This window comes from Sorex fumeus, unplaced genomic scaffold (genome assembly GCF_029834395.1).
Source record: "Sorex fumeus unplaced genomic scaffold, SorFum_2.1 ptg000039l, whole genome shotgun sequence".
Taxonomy (NCBI): Eukaryota; Metazoa; Chordata; class Mammalia; order Eulipotyphla; family Soricidae; genus Sorex; species Sorex fumeus.
Window position 1 is genome coordinate 11,722,112 of NW_026606096.1, and position 17,378 is coordinate 11,739,489.

A 17,378-nucleotide genomic window follows, 5' to 3' on the forward strand; every position below is an offset into this window, starting at 1 on the left:
AAAATTTTAAATTTCACTTCATATATGTTTTAGGGGATGGGGACACACTCAGAGATCCTCAGAGGCTGTTCCTGGTTCTGTACTCAGGAATGACCATTGGCAGTGGCCAGAGGAGATCCATGATGCCAGTGATCAAACCAGGGTTGACCAAATGCAAAACAAATTACTTGAACCCTGAACTATCTTTCAGGTCCATCAGCATACTTTTTTATTTACCGAAATCACATTTGTATACTTTAATAGCCTAATGTGTTTAAGGATTCTAACTGGTTTATTCACTATGACTCTTTTTTCCTTTTCTAATGTATTTAAATACATTTATAATAACTATTTAAGTCTCTTTTCCTAATTTCAGCATTTAATTCATTCTGAAATAATTTTTTTGCACTTTTTGCGGCCAGGTTCTCTTTGCCATGAGAAATTGATTTTCTTAAAGTCAAAAAGGCTGGAAGAAGTGACCAGGTGTTGGTGATCACCTCATTTCCAAGGTCTCTCTGCATGGCTTGCGGACCACCTTGTTATTGTGTTTTCATTTGTCAATATAGATCAAATTTTTCATATTTATTTGTATGTTTAAAACTTTATATTCAATGAGATATTATGTTGGGACACGGTAGTTTTTGTTCTACCTGCCATTCAGTTCTGAGGATTTGAACTGTAAGCTCTCCCTCCCTCATGGTCAGAGACTCTCAGTAATTTCAGGTTCTATCTTGTTTTTGCAGAGTTCCTGGAATCTTTCCTGCATCACCAATAATTCCACATTTAGCCAAGAATTTGAGCAGATTTCATATGCAAATATTGGTGTTCATGCTGTTTGTGACATTTTCCTTTTTGGATAACTTCCCTCTTGATTTTTCAATTACTCTGCCAGCTTTGGATTCTGTCCTCTGGCACCTCAAGTAAATAAAACTGGAGATTTCTCATGTTCAAGGACTTGAAGTGTCCCTGGAAAATTTTTGCAGAAAGACAATCCCACCTGGTACAATTTCATCTTTCAAAGATGATTTTTCTTCCAGTTTTTGTCTTTTTCCCACTCCAGTGTACTTTCAAATAATGTGTATACTAATTGTCTATATATTTCATTATTGCAAATTCATCTACTTACAAAAATTCACTTGTACCCCTCAAATACGTATTTATTGTAATTTTTATGTTTTTCATAAACTTACTAATTTGGATCAGTAAAAGTGTTTAGTTTTCAGTGGTGAATGATTTTAGTGTACATATTTTAAAATAAATATGCGACTACAAATTTATATCTTAGTCATTTAGATACTTAACAGTACTATGGTTTGTCATTCCTATATACTTGCTTCATCAGGATTTTCTTTAGTAGTTTTTTAGTAATTTTTTAACTTTTTGATGTAGATCACATGCCATTATAAAAGTAATGCAGAAAGACTCCACTCATTTAATCAATTTCAAACATTGGCTTCATTTTGTAACCAAGGTAGAAGCGATAGCACAGCGGTAGGGTATTTGCCTTGCGTGCAGCCAGCCTGGCCAAGCCGGGTTCGATTCCTCCTTCTCTCTTGGAGAGCCCAGCAAGCTACCAAGAGTACCTTGCCTGCATGGCAAAGATTGGATAGCTCCCTGTGACGTATTCAATATGCCAGACACAGTAACAACAAGTCTTAAAATGGAGACGTTACTGGGCCCACTCGAGCAAAATCGATGAACAAGAGGACAGTGTTTGTTTTTTTGTTTGGCTTCGTTTTATAATATATTAGCCAAAAATTACAGCCAGTATTGACACTGATAGAGAAAAAGTATAAGAATTGTCCTATCACCAATGTGTTGCTATCGTATAATCTTGCATATTCCCTTCTCACCTATACCTGTTTTATTTCCTGGTAACAATAATAATTCTTCTTCTCCTTCTTCTCCTTCTCCTTCCTCTCCTTCTCCTTCCTCTTCCTCTTCCTCTTCCTCCTCCTCCTCCTCCTCCTCCTCCTCCTCCTCCTCCTCCTCCTCCTCCTCCTCCTCCTCCTCCTCCTCCTCCTCCTCCTCTTCTTCTTCTTCTTCTTCTTCTTCTTCTTCTTCTTCTTCTTCTTCTTCTTCTTCTTCTTCTTCTTCTTCTTCTCTTCCTCTTCCCTCTCCCCCTCCCCCTCCCCTTCCTCCTCCTCTTCCTCCTCCTCCTTCTCCTTCTTCTCCTTCTCCTTCTCCTCCTTCTCCTTCTCCTTCTCCTTCTCCTTCTCCTTCTCCTTCTTCTCCTTCTCCCTCTCCCTCTCCTCCTTTTCCTTCTCCTTCTCCTCCTCCTCCTTCTCCTCCTCCTTCTCCTCCTTCATTCTCCTTGTCCTCTTTCTCCCACTCCTCCCCTATTCCTCCTCCCCACCTCCTCCTCCTTCTCCTCTTCCTCATCCTTTTCTCCTCCTTTTTTGTGTGACAGAGCTCCTAAATCAGAAGCCCCTCTTGGCAACTCTGGGCCACCACGATTTTTGGTCGATGTAAGGATCCTGGGATATGGGGTTGCTCCTTTCTTGCTGAAAGTTACCTGGATGAACTTGACAGTATTAAGGAGATACCAACATGGCATCCAGAGATGTTGAGGAGATCATGTGGTTCCTGGAATCATACTAGTAAGGGGTCAGCCACATGCAAGGTATGCATCTAATCCTTGTACTACTTGTCTGGCTCCAATAATTCATTTAATTTTAATTTGTTAATAGTATTCAAAGGTGCAACTGTGTCTAAATCAACTTAATCATTTACCTTTTGAAGAATATGCATTGATTTCAGCTTGGGACTGTTGCATTGGAAAAATTGAAGACAATGGTGGAGGGAAGGTGACAGTGGCGATGGGATTGGTGTTGGAATATTGAATGCCTATAAAATCAACATGAAGAACTTTTCAAACCATAATGTTTATATAAAACATACTGGAGAAAAATTACTACAAGTAGGACTTACTATTTCATTTAAACTCCAAAATATATCAGTAATTTCTTTCTTTGAAAAATTTTATTAAAGATGGATAAGGCATGATTATTAACATAATGAGATACAAATATAAAAAATGTAATGCAAATTAGATTCCAGAGTTGAGAACTTACTTATGTAAACAAGAATAATCATTTTATTATGTTGTATTAAGGAGTTTCCTTTTTCTTGTTTACAAAGGTTAAAATCATATAGCATTACGAATGGGCTCTTACTTATTTTCTGATCTTTAAAGTTTTTTTTTTTGAAACAAGTAATATAAAGTCAATTTGTTATGTGCCTAAGGGTGCAGATTGCGGATGGGAGGGAAATGGGGACATTGATGGAGGGAAGGTCACACTGAGAGTTTTGGAACACTGAATGCCTGAAATGATTGTATAATAAACAACTGTGTAAATCTTATTTTAATAAGAAGAAAATTTTAAAAAGTGTTTGCAGATTGTTATGTGATCATGAATTTCTAGCATAAATTCTGGAGTGGAATTAATGGGTTGTAAGATTAGTTATACATTTACTTTCATATAAAGAAAAAATTATTTTTCAGAGTGACAGAATCATTTTACATTGCCACTAGCATGAGATAAGTGATCTGCTTTCCCCACAAGTTTGTGAACGTTTGATATAATCTCTTCCTCTCTCTTTTAAATTTTAACAATACTTGTGTTAATAATATTTTATTGTTTTTCTCACTTCTATTTATCTAGTAGCTAGTGATGTTGAACATCTTTGTATATGTTTACTTGATTTCTCTATATTTAAATACAATCATTGATTACCTGTTCATATCTGTTGCCCACTTTTAACTTGTAGTATTTTATTTTAATGCTGCATTTTGAGAGTCTTTTATTATATATGTATATGTTTATATTAAACATATTAATAATTATTGATATTATTTATTTGCTGGGCTGGAGCGATAGCACAGCAGGTAGTGCATTTGTCTTGCACACGGCTGAGCCAGGTTCAATTCCTCCGTCCCTCTCAGAGAGCCTGGCAAGCTACTGAGAGAGTATCTCGCCCGCATGGCAAAGCCTGGCAAGCTACCCTTGAAGTATTCAATATGCCAAACACAGTAACAAGTGTCACAATGGAGACGTTACTGGGCCCGCTTGAGCAAATCGATGAACAACGGGAGGACAATGACAGTGATAATTTATTTGTTATATATGTGATTTGCAAATGAATTCTTTGAACTTCAGCTTGCCTTTTCATAGCTTTAACAAGAGCACAAGCTATAAACATTAATATCTATAGTTTATCAATTTGTTTACTGGGTTGTACTTTTGGCCTCAAATCTAAAAACTTTGTTTATTCTTTTCAATGCTTATCTATGACCTTTGTTCCCTAAAAGTCCCATAAGTTTTGGGGTTTTATTTTGTTTTGCTTTGAGGTCTCACCCAGGTGTGCTTGGGATCACCTTCCAGCTGAGTGCTCAAGGGGTCCCTTCTTAGTAGTGTCCAGAATTCCTTTTTGGGGTACTTGCATGCAAGCGTGTGCCCCAGTCCTTTGTGCTATTTCCTGGATGAAGTTATTTTTAAATAAGTTACTTTTGGGGAAGGGAGAGGGCTCCCAATCTGTAGTCAGGGGACCTGGGCTTACGCCTAATAATTCACTTCCAGCCTGGTCAGATGGGTGAATGGTCAGGTTTGAGGACATTATGCTGCTTTGGCCTTGCTGTGCTAGGGACTGCAGGGACCACCACCTCTGAGCTCAGGGATCAGAGGGCCATACATAGTGGTAATAGGGGGTTTTCAGGGTTGTACTTTGCAATGCTGGAGGGCCATATAGTACAAGAAACTGAAACCTAGTTTGTACCTGGCACCCTAACCCCTATACATTCTCCCTGAACTACAATAATTTTAAAGCTATTAGCTCTTTAACTTTGGGAATTTGTCTTCATTTGTACTGGTTTTGTCTATTTAAACAGGCTCATATGTTTCATTGTTTATCGCTTAATTGCTTGGGGTTATAACATATTTTTATATTTCCACTTCCATTAATTTAACTTTTTTATATTCTTTTTTCCTTCTTGCTTTAGTTTTACTCATTCTTTCTATGTTGGCACCTAGATATGAGCATATTGGGCTTTTGATTAATTTATTTTCAAATGAAATGAGATTTCAGTTATATAGTTATCTCGGTTTACCCAACACCCTTAAGATTTAATTTTGTTTGTAGTGTGTTTGTAGTCATCAGATGCTAAACACTTCAGACATTTTAATATGGTTTTCTTCTTTATAAATCGATAAGGAATGTCAGTTTTTAAGTATCAGTTTTATGCTATTGCTTTAACACTGATATGCACAGATGTATGGGAAAATTATCTATATAATACCGAGTCTTTGAAAACTTATTCTATAATCTAGGATGTAGTCAATGTTTGAAATATTTCATATATTTGAAACACATGCATAGTCTGTTGTCCATAGTGATTTCTATACACCTATTATGCTAAGTACATTAATTTTGCTATGAAAAATTAACCGAACCTGAGAAATAATCTGCTTGACACCTTGGTTTCTAATATAACTGACATTTTCTCTTGTAATTATGAATTTAACATTTTCCTTATAATCTGCATTGTTATTGTATTATAGTTGATGGGTAGCCAGTTTTATTTCAATTCCTGATTATTCATTCTTTATGATTATTCATTTATAATGTTAAGAGATAGACCAAGAGAAAGTTGACAGATCATAACGAAATATTCCTTTATTTTTCCTGCTAAATAATGCCTGAAATCGTGTTAGTTCAGCATTTTTAATATTGCAGCATAATTTTATTTTACACAGAGCACTTCTAGTTTCTGTCTTTCCAGATCTTTATTCCAGTTTTTCTGGTTGGTTTTGTCATGGGAGTTTTGAATAGATACTATTAGTATTTTTTTAAATAAAAGGTTGTCATTTGTTTTTAAATTGATACACTATTAAATATATTATTATAGATGTTTCTTTAGTTTTATTCATTTTTCTGTCTTTGTAATTGGGTTTATTTTCATTATAACTTGCTGTTGATCATTATTTTACTCTGTTTTCACTCTCTCTCTCTCTCTTTTTTTTTTTTTTTTTTGCTTTTTGGGTTATACCCAGCAATGCATTACTCCTGGCTCTGCACTCAGGAATTACTCCTGGCAGTGCTGGAGGACCATATGGGATGCTGGAAATTGAACTTGGGTTGGTCACGTATAAGGCAAATGCCCACCTGTTGTGCTATCGCTCCAGCCACTCACTCTCTCTTTTTCTCTATTTTTTCTTCTCTGGCTGTATTGGTGATATTTTGACTCTGTTCAGAGATCGCTCCTGGAACTGCACCATATAGGTTTGTCTACATGCAAAGCAAGGCCTTACCCACTGTACTGTCTCTTTGGCTGCATCATTTTTCTGTATTCTTCCTTTCACCCAATTTTAGTTAGGAAAACAGTTTATGCTCCCCCCCACCATTCTCTTAGTAGAGCCCATGACTATCAAATTTTTGTTATTCATATTTATATGTTTTTGAGCAAAGGCTAGAGTTTTTCAGTGTTTCTGTTACCCTCCTAAAAAATCACTTTAGCATGGTTAAATTACTCAATAAAGGACACTTCCAATTCCTTATAACTGTTAGTATGATTTAATTGTAGCTTTTAAATCTAAAATCTAACAGTTAACAAATATACTTAACAACTTTTTCACCCACCAGCCCCCACTCTATTTGTTTGAGCTTATTCTTTGCTCTGAGGTCGCATTCTTTCATTCAGTTAATATTTGTGGAGAAAGACTCTGTATCAGACTCTGTTTCAGGCATTTGAAACATATCAAATAAGAAAAATACCTTTCATAGATTTTTTAATTCTTTTTTGGTTTATGGGCCACATCTCACTCTGCCCAGGGCTTAAAACTAGCTCTGTTCTCAGGAATCACTCCTTGGGCTTGGAGGACCATGTGGTGGTGTGCATTAAACCCTAGCAGATCATGTGCAAGGCAAGTACCCTATCAGCCGTATTATCTGTCAGGCTGTAGATTTCTTTCTTATTGTTAAAATATAACTTAGTTATTTAACTGTCTAAATGATACAGATATTTCTTAATCTGCCTATATCTGAAAAAATGTACGTGGTGCTGGGGATTGAACCTGGATCAGAAACATGCAAGGCAAGTGACTTACCCTCGAATCCTCCTGAAATATCCTTATTTCATGTTTACACTTGAAAATTGATTTATTGGTGTCAAAACTCTAATGTAGTACTTATTTTCTCTTTGTCTTTTTAGATCAATTTTATTATGCATTTTCAAAATCAAATTAGCATTTATTTATAAGAATCTTTTATCTTTTTACTAGCTATTATCACTATTTTTAGCTTTTATTTTTGAAGGTTCATAGAACATGAACTTGTCTCTGTTCTGTTGAATACTATAATGTACTTTCAAAGCAATAATTTTATAATTATTCTTGAAAAGTTCTCATCTATTATTCCTTGTCTAAAAACTGTAATACAGGATCAGAGAAATGGTACATGGTTTAAGGCACTTGTTTTGGATGAGTTTGACTCTGGTTTGATCTGCAGTCCTACATATAGTCCTCTGAGCACTGGGTGTGGCCCACAATACACAATTCACCCTGTTTTTGAATTAAATTAATATACATATGCATACAATTGTACCACAGCCAGTAGACTTAGAATGAGAGCATTGACTTGTTGATTTCTCACAACTGGCAGACTTAGAATGAGAGCATTGACAGTATCTGGATCATTTCCTTCTTTCTCAGTTATTTTCATTCTTAAAGATAGCTGCCATCTTGTGGATTAATTTTGTATTTTGTGCCCACTTTAAATATAATTAGAATTTTATATAGTACCAACATTATATACTCGATCATGTCTATTTTCTTCAGCATTAGATTATATTTATGAGATGTATTTCTTGGCATTGATTATAGTATTACAGTGCATGAGTAAATGAATGTTTATCCTTATTTTTCCAATGTTTATATATCATTAATATTATAAACATTTGTGTGAAACTCTCTTGGAGCACATGTGACAGAATGTCTGTTGGGAATATTTCCTAGAAATGGAATTCCTGTATCATATGTCAAAGTGTAAATTTCAAGGTTTGGGAACGTCTGGCCCAAGAACCATATAAGGTCTGTGAAATCACAGACATGTATGTTTCTCATCAGCTTGCCTGGAGTCTGTCTGCCTGTATATATGATTCACAAATAATGTTACAAATGATTCTTGGCGTAAAAAATAGTCCCCGACTCCTATACATTTTTCATTAGTAGATTATTAATACATACTTCTCCAAAGTTGTTATTTTGATTACACCAGTATTCAAAGATACATGACTTTCTAATTGTAGCCACTTTGAGGTGAGCATAGAAATCACCCATTTTCCTGGTTACTAATGAAGTTAAAATCATTTTTTCACAAATTCATTAGTTAATTCACTATCATTTTTGTTCAGTGGTTGTTCAGGAATTTTTTTACCCTGAATTTTTTTACTGAGCTCTCATTAAAACATTAGTTTTTATTATGTGGCTTTATTTTTAAAATGAAATTATTACTGATGTAGCAACAACTACGAAAGAAACCTGTAGAATCCTAAGTGTACAGGTAGATGGATTTTCACAATGTAAACTCCTTATGATATATAAACTTACCAGAAACCTTGTAGTACTATTCATGCCCACTCCCAATTAGTTATATCTCCTTCATCTCCAAAGGTACCAACTATACTAATTTTTAATTCCCTTATGTCATATTTACTCTTTATATTTGCACGAACAGAATTCTAAGTATATGTTCTGTGGTGTCTAGTTTATGAAACTCAACCTTGTATGTGAAATTGACCCTCTATTGAATGTAGCATTAGTTAGTTTCTTCTTATGTTCTAGGACAGTTCTTTCTTCTATCCCAGTTTCTCCACTTCTTTTACAACTGTGGCCATCTTTCAACCTTCTTTCCTCTGGAGAGGGAGTTACCCATCCCTTCCCTCCATTCTCCCCTCCCCCCCCACCAAAACTACTGGCCCTTGAGCACTTGGTCCAATACTCCAACTTGGTGATGTGTTGCTGGGAGTTCTCCAGGAGGTACTCAGGAGGCCATCCAGAATCTGAATTCAAACTCGGGTACCTGACCATTCCAGGCACATTGTGTCCCTGACTGCTGAGCTATCTCTTCAGCTTCATGCTTCATTTAGTTTATATTTCAAGATCATATATTGTCCTATGTTATCTATTGAAGCTTTATTATTTTAACTTTAAAATTTAGGTCTTCAATTTTCCTAAATAGGTGTGTATGTGTGTATGTGTGTGTGTGTGTGTGTGTGTATTGTTAAGTGGTGTCAAAATGGAATATTTTCGTGTGATCCGAATTATTTTTTTCCTCTGCAGAACTCAGAATTTTATTTAGCTTTCTGTTCAAATTATTTTTAATTTTAAAACTTCTAAAATTATTTATTCCCCCACGAACGGCCCTCCAGCACGGCTATGGCTCCAGAGGCAAAAGTATTTAATCCAGAGCCCGGCAACTTGTGGCAGAAAAGTGAATGGACTATGCGTTAAACTATGGCGCCATGCCTCCCCGGAAAAGAAAGGGTGTTGCTCCCTTCCACCTCTCCCCTGCCCCCCAGGCAGCAAGGTGGCTGCCACCTCAGAGCTTATTGGAAAGCCAGATATGAGCCGGCAGTGACGGGGCAACTGTGGTCTCATGGGAAGGGGGGTGGCACTGGCTCATCCTCCACACCCTACTGAGGTCACGCGTTGTCCCCAGCGAGTGGCTATTTGGCACGGTCATAGCACCAGACACACAGAAACCAATCTTGTAATTATCTGGCTCTTGGCAGAAATCCCTCCAGACTTACCTAGTAAAATATCAGAAATCCAAAATCACGCAGCCGCAATAGCGGCCATGAGACATGGTTCTCATAACCAGCTATAGAAAACAAATTATTTCACAATGCCTTTTTGGCAGTTCTGATTGTTGGGGGGAAATTCTAAACAATAATGTTGAATCATTTGTCGAAATAATGAATGTAATCAAAGTAGAGAGAGAGTTAAGTAGAAATCATCTGCCTCACAGGCATTGGGTGGGAGGGGGTTATATCTGGGTTCTTGGTGGTGAAAAATAAATACTGGTGAAGGGAAAGGTGTTTGATCATTGAATGACCGAGACTTAACCTTGAAAGTTTTGTAACTTTTCCCACAGCGATTCAGTAAATAAATATAGCAAAAAGAAAAAAATTATTTATTGGAAATAAACTCACCTCTACTACTCCACGGTGTCACTTTGGTCTTAACTAACTTGCTTGTTTGTGGTTGGCTTCTGGTCTTATTCTGTTCGACTGATCCTTTTGTCTGTAGTCATTGAGTCACAGAATATAGGCCTTATTACAGGAGATAAACACAAAATGTCTCTGAAACTGTACCCTAAACGTTAATTACCAGCAAAGGATATAAATACAACATTGAAAATTTTAGAGAACTCTTTCATTGGGTATGTTAGGGCAAGTAGCCAATACCAAACTGCTCGACTTATGTATCTTTTAAATAAGTAAGTAAAAGTAAGTAAAGGCCCTCCCGTTGATCATCGATTTGCTCGAGTGGGCCCAGTAACGTCTCCATTGGAGACTTTGTTGTTACTGTGTCTGGCATATCGAATACGGGGGAGCTTGCCAGGCTCTGCCGTGCGGGCGAGATACTCTCGGTAGCTTGCCGGGCTCTCCGAGAGGGGCGGAGGAATCGAACTCAGGTCGGCCATGTTGGCTGAGTGCAAGGCAAACGCCCTACCGCTGTGCTATCGCTCCCTTATAATTTTGTCCTTCAATATGATATTATGTACATTTAGTCCTTTAAATATTAATATAATTTCAGGATCTTCACTAATTTCTAGAAAATATTTCAGGGTGTACACTTGATATTAGTGCTCTACCAGGTATGAGGCATTTTATTCTTTAGAAAGGTAAAAATTTTGCGTTTATCTATTTCTATAATTTGGATCAGAAAATCCATTTAAATTCACTCACTGCTTTGACTGTATCTATATTTTTTGATCATAGAGATATTGATCTTATTTTAGAGTAAGACTTTCTATTTTCATACTTTTAAGATAGTTTAATGGTTTACATATTGTCATTTATAGCAATGGAATGAATGGTTTTTAAAAAAGTGAAAAATTATAGAGTCATACTAAATATTTCAACGTATTTTCCCAGACCTGTTGTATCTCTCAAATGCTCTTTTCTCACCAGCTATGAACTATTTGACATTCACAAAACTTTTTTTCTTGCTGTTCATTTAGTCTGTTCTCCGATATCCTCAAGCATAAAACAAAATAAAATTTAAACACTCAAATATTAATTTTCTGTGTTGCTTTCCCTAATACACCCAAATGAAAGATCTCTCAAAAATTTTAAATATTGGGGTGGAGTGATAGTACAGTGGTAGGGCATTTGCCTTGCATGCGGCCGACCCAACTGACCTGAGTTCAATTCCTCCACCCCTCTCAGAGAGCCTGGCAAGCTACTGAGAGTATCTCACCCACACGGCAAAGCCTGGCAAGCTACCCGTGACCTATTCGATATGCCAAATACAGTAACAACAAGTCTCACAATGGAGACATTGCTGGGCCTGCTCAAGCAAATTGATGAACAACGGGAAGACAGTGACAATGACAGTATTATTTATAATATTTGCTGGTAATTACCACTTTACATATAATTTTACAGTATTTGTGTTTATCTCTGATAATAATGCCTATATTTTTGTGATGCAAGGACTATATTTGAACTGTACATACATCTAAATTATGTCTAATATCTAGTACAGTCCTTGGTTCTTGGCTAAGGTGACCAGATATATTCCAGTTTCTAAGGACAATCGGGTTTGTGCTGTTGTTCTGACAGCTCAATCATCACTCCTTTTTATACTCAACATTGTCTTAATTGAAATATGTCCTTATTGACTGACATGTTGCCTTATTTGGTCATGTTGTAGCCCCAAAATGCCAGACTTAACAAAACTTAGTGATTACATTTGTGTTTGAAAAAAAGAAAAAAGAGATATTCATAAGAGATATGAAACATTTTGTTTATATTAACAGAAGGATATAAAAGGGAAGAGAATATTTGTGAAGAGATTAATTGGTAAGTGTGAAAAATGTGACTAAGATATGTTATTTATATGATATGCAGCAGAATTCACAGACTATTGGAAATAAGTCATAATTGAAAATTGAGATTTAGTACTGTGAGCCAGGGTCCATATTTCTCACATGAACTTTATAGGGAACAAGGCAAAGTTCTCTTTTTCTGATATTTATAATTTATTGAAATAACTGTATTAGCAGAAGCTAGTAAGTAGGAACAATTTTCTTGTCTCAGGGTTGGACCTGAGTTGAAAGTTTGAGTCAATGAAACATGCTGGGAAATAAATACTAATTTTTTGGATAGGATAATAAAGAGGAAGCAGAGTAAATAACAAGGAGACAAAGATGTTTAAAAAATTAAAAATTTTAATAAAATCAGAATATGGTTTGATATCAAATGCTGGAAAACCAGCAGGATTGTACTACTATACAAGAAGGGAGACATCCACGACATTGGCACCTATCACCCAATCTGCCTGTTGTCTGTCGTCTACAAGCTGTTCACTCAAGTCATCCTGAATAGGATTAACAGAACACTAGATGAAGGACAACCATGCGAGCAAGCTGGGTTCTGCAAAGGATTCAGCACCATCGACCATATCCACATGATAACCAAGCTCATTGAGGTTTCTCAGGAGTTCAAGATACCACTCTGTCTAATGTTCATTGATTTAAAGAAGACCTTTGATTCTGTTGAGATTGAATCTGATGAATCTGACCACTGATGAAATGGTTATCGAAGCCCTAGCAAATCAGGGCATTCAAAGTCAATACATCAGGATCATCCATGAGCTTATTACGGATTCACTACCAGGATCTCACCATTCTACAAAGAAGTGATCGTCCATGTCAAGAGAGGGGTTCGGCAGGGTGATATGATTTCACCGAAACTCCTCAGTGACACCCTCGAGAACGTCTTGTGATGCCTGGACTGGGAAGGAATGGGAGTGAAGAAAGACAGTTGGCAACTCACTACCTCCGCTTTGCTGATGACATCCTTCTAATAACACCAAACATTAGTCAAGTAGCACAAATGCTGGCTGACTTCGACCATGAGAGTGGAAAAATCACACTACAGCTGAATCTTATGAAGACAATGTTTATGAGAAACAGTCTCATTCCTGACATTCCATTCACTTTCAAGGTAACAAACATCTTCGAAGGCAACAGTTATATGTACCTAGGTGGAGAACTCAACATGATGAATGACCTGGCATCTGAGTTGCGCAGGAGGAAGAGAGCTGCTTGGAACACTTTCAAGAGCATTGAAGAAATAGCTAAGAGGGTGAAGAACCTCTAGCTCCGGGCACATCTCTTCCATTCCACTGTTCTTCCTGCATTAACATACTCCTCAGAGATCTGGGCCCTACATAAACAGGACAAGAACGCTATTCAGGTCTCCCAAAGAGGAATCGAAAGAGCTATGCTTTGAGTATCACGTTTCACTCAAATGAGAGAAACAATCTGGAGTTCCAACCTCTGTTGATGATCAAGAACCAGGGATGTTGTCTCATTTGCCAAGGCATCAAAAACCAGATGGGCTGGACACGTAATGAGATTTACAGAGGACCACTGGACTAGAGCCATTACCGACTGGATTCCACGGAATGTCAAAAGATCGCAAGGCCACCCACCTACAAGATGGTCAGACTTCTTTATCAAGATCCCGAACGATCATTTTGAGGCTCTTCGTGTTCCTAGAAAGAGCAGACGCCATTGGGCTATACTAGCATGCAACAGGGACAAATAGAGACGTTACTGGTGCCCGCTCAAGCAAACAGATGAGTAATGGGATCTCAAGTGATCAAGTGATCAAATGCTGAGAATTAAAGAATGACCGATATTCAGATGCCAATAGGAACATGAGCAAATGATCTTCACCCCTGATTATCAGGAAAATGAAAATGAAAATGATGAAAAATCACACACCAGTGAGACTGGCACCTGTCATAAATAAAAGCAACCAATGTTGGTGGGGATATGGGGGTAAAAATAACCCTGATCTACTACTGGTGAGATGTTAACTGGTTAAACATTTTTTGGAAAACTATATGGACACTTGTCAACAATCTAAGAATTGAGGTTCTGTACAACTGAGAAATTCCATTTCTGTTACTCTACGAACTCAAAAATTATTCAGAGAAGACATTTCCCTACTGAGTTCACTGCAACACTGTTCAGGAACAGATGGCAGGATAAAGAAACTATGGTATATCGCTTAGCTCTACAAAAAGATAAAATAATGCAATTTGCCACCTAAGTGATTGGAATCCAAAGGTATCAGGCTGAATGAAATAAGCCACAAGAAGAGGAGCACGTACAGATATGGAATGACTGCTTATCTGTGTGGGGTATAGAGAAGTATAGTCAAGAGATAACAAATAGCCAAAGCAACAGAACCTGAGAACCAGTCTACAGAACCATGCTCACCATAGCAGGGAGACAGATGTGTGTGTGTGTGTGTGTGTGTGTGTGTGTGTGTGTGTGTGTGTGTGTTTTGGAGGGAGGAGCACTAAGACAAATGTGGAGGGAAGAATATACTCTGGTGGAGGGTATTGGAATGTTGCATGCATACATCCTTATCACAACAAATTGTAAATCACAGCACCTAAAATATAAAAGTAAAATCTTAAATTAAAAAGAATGAAGTATAAAAAGTTATTTAAATTTGAATGTACAATTTCACAATAAATATAGCATTAGATCATTAGCTGCCACTGTCACCAGTTTGTTATAATTCATAAACAACTGGTTTTGGGACATAGTTTTCAAAAACTTAGTTGCATGAGAATAATATAATTTGCTTAGTATCTAGATTATTGCCAAAATTTGAAGGCATTTAATAGCTGTTCAATTTCTAAATATTTTGACAAGGTAGCAGTCAACTATATCTAATTAAATATGCCTTTCTCTTAAAGTACATAATTGTCAGAAAAATCTCAACTATTTTTATTTTTAAGAAATGAGTAAGGTAAGGTAAGGTAAGGTAAAGGCCCTCCCATTGATCGTCGATTTGCTTGAGCGGGCCCAGTAACGTCTCCATTGGAGACTTTGTTGTTACTGTGTCTGGCATATCGAATACTCTCGGTAGCTTGCCAGGCTCTCTGAGAGGGGCGGAGGAATCGAACTCGGGTCGGCCATGTTGGCCGCTTGTAAGGCGAACGCCCTACCCGCTGAGTACTTGTTTTAATTTTAGAATAATTTTTTTTCATTTGAAAACGGATCTCTACAAATATTTTTATAAAAAATGTTTTTGTGGTTTTTTTATTTGAATGTGGAAATTTAGGAAACCACAATTTATTTTCCTTACTAGTAGCTTCCTATACAAAGAAAAATACTAGCTTCTGAGAATTTTGAAGCTTTATAATAATTTATGATTCAAATTGAATATTTCATAAGGATTTTCCCACATAACTATCAATGGGATTGCACGTATGCAAATTAAACCGTGATGTCTTCAGAGTGATTATAATTCCTAAACTCAATAAGATTATGAATAATCAGAGTTAACACTTAAACTTTACAGTTACAAAGAGCTTTTGTATGTTATTTAATTGAAATCTCTGAAAAACTCTGTAAGATACTCTTATTATTCACAGTTTTAAGATGTACAACTGAATCCTGTCCTGTCCTGTCCTGTCCTCCAATTGTTCATCGATTTGCTCGAGCGCACCTGGTAACATCTCCACTGTGACTTGTTGTTACTGTGTTTGGCATATCGAATACATCACATGGAACTTGCCAGGCTTTGCCATGAGGGCGAGATACTCTCGGTAGCTTGCCGGGCTCACCGAGAGGGGCAGAGGAACCTGGCTCAGCCAGATTGGCCGGGTGCAAGGCAAATGCTCTACCTGCTGTGCTATCCAGAGAAGTCAAATAAGCTGGTGTAAATCACAGAGATTTAGACTCAGAACCCCAGGTTTTTGATAGATAAATCCTTTACCATATTTAATAACAAAGTGTCTTAAATACGTTGAATTTACTGTTAAAAATAAAATAAATTTATTGTTAGGCTATTGCTATCGGTAAGGTAAAACACTTCTAAAGCTTAGCAAATTACAATGGCTGTTTGCAAGGACTGTTGCAGTAACCTCTGGATTAGGATTGAAACCCCATTCTGTTTTTTGGTATGTGTCCTCAAATTAAGAATTTTTAAAGCAAGAGAATTGCAAGAGATAACATAGCAAATTAGATCCATGACTACATGCTGCCAAGCCCTTCTGCCAGAAATGATCCTACGAGCTCTGTCAAGAGTGATCCCTGAGCAGAGGCAGGAGGAAGCCCTGAGCACCCAAAAACAAAAACAAAAAATACTAAAAAAAATTTTAACGTTTGTAGAAACAAACAACAAAAAGAAAAAATTAAGAGTTTGCAATTTATATGTATATGACCTGGAACATAAAAATATTAATCTTTAGCTGACAAATTTTTCTGATCTCTATGTACGGTATAATTAGCATTAGGCAAACCCAGAGTGTTTGCTTTGCTGGCAAATGCTCACACAGGCTGAAGAATATTAGCAGAGAGTCATTTACATTGTTTTTGTGTCCCTATGGCCCAGACCTTCCAGAGACTGTGAACTGATCTATTTTCCTAGGCTACCAGGCTTCTCTCTCCAGGGACAGGCTGGCCATGTGCTATTGGTAACTTGAGTATGGCAGAGACTTTGGAGTTATTTTTTATTTCAAACATTCCCAGTACTGTTTTGGAATACCTGGTTTAAAACTGTACATCAGGGGCTTGAGTGGGTTGGGTGCTTGCCTTGCACATGGTGAACCCAGAGTTCCAATCCCCAGAACCACATATGACGCCCTAAGTCTTACCATGAGTAATCCCTGAGTGCAGAGTCAGGAGTAGGCCCTGAGCTCTACCAGGTTCCCCCAAAACCTACCGTAAAATCAAACTGTACATCAAGATGGTAGTGTAAAAGATATTTTAAAATAATGAGAACAAAACATGGCAGTTTCCCTAATTTGGCATTTGGTGCAGGTCACCTATGTACAAATTTAATACAAGATTAATTATTAATTATGGAATGATACATTTGCTAAAGATGGACCTTTCACAGACTTCAATTGAATGTCTATTATGTGAAAGTTATTGTGCCAAAAGGTAGGACTCTGATAATGATTAGCAATGAATATATGCCGAGAGAGAGAGAGAGAGAGAGAGAGAGAGAGAGAGAGAGAGAGAGAGAGAGAGAGAGAAAGGCAAATAATTGCACTAATACAGTATATAATACAGTGTAATAACAAACAGAAATTTTATTTGTGGAGACAGAGGGATCACATTCTTACGTGATCAGGATTGTT